Source organism: Arachis hypogaea, chromosome 15 (assembly GCF_003086295.3).
Source record: "Arachis hypogaea cultivar Tifrunner chromosome 15, arahy.Tifrunner.gnm2.J5K5, whole genome shotgun sequence".
NCBI lineage: Eukaryota > Viridiplantae > Streptophyta > Magnoliopsida > Fabales > Fabaceae > Arachis > Arachis hypogaea.
This window is the reverse complement of record NC_092050.1, coordinates 40,446,149-40,449,269: the sequence shown is the minus strand read 5'-3', so window position 1 is coordinate 40,449,269 and position 3,121 is coordinate 40,446,149. Positions and strand designations below refer to the sequence as shown.

The 3,121-nt window shown below is 39.4% G+C and overlaps 1 non-coding gene across 1 annotated transcript; it reads right to left on the bottom strand.

Annotated features, from left to right (window-relative positions):
* Nucleotides 1–2,366: 2,366 nt before the first annotated feature.
* Nucleotides 2,367–2,473, bottom strand: LOC112752660 (small nucleolar RNA R71). The gene has a single exon (XR_003177085.1). It is a non-coding gene; the product is annotated as a small nucleolar RNA R71 (small nucleolar RNA).
* Between the last annotated feature and the right edge of the window lie 648 nt (nt 2,474–3,121).

Below are 3,121 nucleotides of genomic sequence, written 5' to 3'. Positions count from 1 at the left end.
TTGGGAGTTGATTAATTGGAACTCCTTGAGTTGAAAAACTCAAGTATTAATTTGTAATTGCGATTGCTGGCTAACTCACTTTTCACTAACTCTAATCCTTCTCTAGGAAGGGATTAGGACTTGTGAATCAGAGTTAGTGTACCTTCCTTTGCAACTGCAAGAGGATAACTGAGTGGAAGCACAACCTTTTACTATTATACTTGGGAAAGTCAATGATAAACCACTATTTTATGGTTTATATTATGTTTAATTGTGTGGTTTTATCATGATCCTTACCCACTTATTCATTAAATTAGCATGAAATTATAATCCCTTCCTGAATTTATAACATGTTTGAAAACTGCTTCCTAGAGACTTTAATTATGTATTTTTAATTCCCCTTTATTCTATTCGATGCCGTGATCTGTGTGTTGAGTGTTTCAGACTTCATAGGGCATGAATGAGTTGGAGATTGGAAAGGAAGCTAGCAAAAATGGAAGGAACACAAGAATTTGAGGAAATAACCAGCGAGAAGTGACGCGGTCGCATGGCTCACGCGACCGCGCGAAGGAGAGCGAATCGAAGTGACGCGGTCACATGGCTCACACGGCCGCGCAGATTGGAAAAGCTCAGGCGACGCGGTAGCGTGGACGACGCAAACGCGTGGCAAGGAAAAGCACAAATGACGCGTCTGCATGGATGACGCGATCGCGTGACATGTGCGATCTGCATAATCTGCAAACTTCGCTGGGGGCGATTTTGGAACTTATTTCGACCCAGTTTTCGGCCCGGAACAGCAGACTAGAGCCAGAGAATATGCAGAAATAAAACACAACATTCATTCTAGACAGTTTACAGTTTTAGATCTAGTTTTTTCTCCTCTAGGTTTTTCTCTCTAGGTTTTAGAATTTTAATTTTGGGAATTAATCTTAGCATTGGAACATTGAGAAGAGTTATTTTTCCTCATCAAGACCTCGTCATTCTAGTTCGTTCTCTTAACTTGGTTTTATTCTTCCATGTTCTTTGCTTTGTTCAATTTTGTCATTTGAATACTTTCATGATTATTTGATACAAGGATTATTTCTTCTATTTTAATTTATTTCTCCATTCCAATAATCATGTCTTCTTTTAATTCCCTTTCATGTGTTATGGATTTATTATTTGCAATGAGTGAGTAGTTCCCTCACTTGATAGGGAGTTGAATTGAAAGGAACTCTTGAGTTGGAAGGATTGAAAGAAAAATTGTAATTGGGTTAACTGTTGAATTGTTATCTAATCACTAACATCAATCCCTTTGAACTAAGTGGGTTGCAACTCGTGAATAGTTCTAGCATTCTAACTTGTTTGACTTTCCCTTACCTAGTAAAGGATAACTAAACAGAACAACCATTAATTACAAATTAACCTTGAGATCATTCCATCAATAATAGAGATTCCAACTAATCAACTCCCAGTCAAGGCTTTTATTCATATTATTTAAATTTCCCCTTTTTAATTTTCCCTCTACTTAACTCAACTTCTTGGAACATCTGATTAATAAAATAGCACACTTTTTTGCAACTCGTTGGGAGACGACCTGGGACTTAAACTCCCAGTAATTTTTAATTTAAACTCTCTGTGACATATTTCTAAATTGATAGGCAGATTTTCGGTGAGTTAAGAACTATACTTGCAATGTAACTATTTTAATAATTTTTAATTCACCAACTTCTGCCCCTCATCAATTTTTGGCACCGTTGCCAGGGAGTTGTAATTAAGTGCTAAAGTTATTAATTAGAATTTATTTATTTGCATTTTATTTTATTTTGCTGCTATGAGCTGCATGTTTCTTCCGTCAAATGACGCGTTCACTTCCTGATCCGCGCTTGCTAATATTCGATCCTGAAATTGAAAGGACTATTTCACGAATAAGGCGAGAACAGCGTCGGTTAGTCTGCTCTGAGGGCGGATCTGAAAGTGAACTTGAGGAAGAAACCAGCCCCCGTTCTACTGATTTGGTTATTTTACGTGCAGAAGACATGGCAGTTAGGAGAGTTACCATCCAGGAGGAAGGAGCCCCTGATTTTACAATGTAACCGTTTCAAGCGCATCATCCAGCGGTAGCTACAGATTTTGAAATAAAGACCGCACTGCTAAATTTGATGCCCAAGTTTCATGGCCTACCTGCTCAAGAGCCTATCAAGCACTTGAGAGATTTCCAGGCAGCCTGTTCTACTGTCAGGCGTGATGGTACTGATGAAACTTCAATTTTGCTGAAAGCTTTCCCCTTTTCTCTTGAGGGAAAAGCAAGAGAGTGGTACTACACTCAACCTCTAGCAAATGTATCCAACTGGGATACACTCAGAAATGAGTTTTTGGAGAAATTCTTTCCATCTGAAGTTACTGATAAACTGAGGAAGGATTTTTCTACAATTGTTCAGGATGACAATGAGACTCTCTTTGAATACTGGGAGCGCTTCAATAATCTTCTAGAAGCATGCCCCCACCACAGGATTGACAAGATAGTGTTACTTAGCTATATCACACAGGGCATGAGGCCCCAAGATAAGACCACATTGGAAAGTGCTAGCAATGGGTCTATGAAGAAGTACAAGACCACTGATGAGGCTTGGCAATTGATCAGTGATTTAGCTGAATCTACTAGGAACCACAGACAAAGGCATGGCCGTTCAAAAGCCGTTGAAGAAGTATCCTCTAACAGAGAGACTGCTGCTCTAACTCAAAGTATATGTGAGATGACCAACTTGCTGAAGCAGATGCAATTGAATCAACAACAAGCTCAGCAAGCTCAACCTCCTTCGCTACAGCAAAACCAACAATTAGTCCCGCAAAGAATTTGTGGAATCTGTGCTTATTACAACCATTACACTGATGAATGCTCGCAGCTCCAACAAGAAGACAACATGGTGGCATCCACTCATAACTTCTATGACCGCCCCAACCAAGGGTACAATCAAAGTGGAAATAATAACCACAGATGGCAGGACAATCCTAACCAGAATTGGAGGGACAACAATAATAGAAGAGGCAGAGATAATCACGGAAATCAGAGGTGAAATAATAACAATAACAGGTAGCAGAATCAACCTTACAGAGCACCTCACTTGAGGCAAAACCAAGGACCACAGAACAATCAATAGCA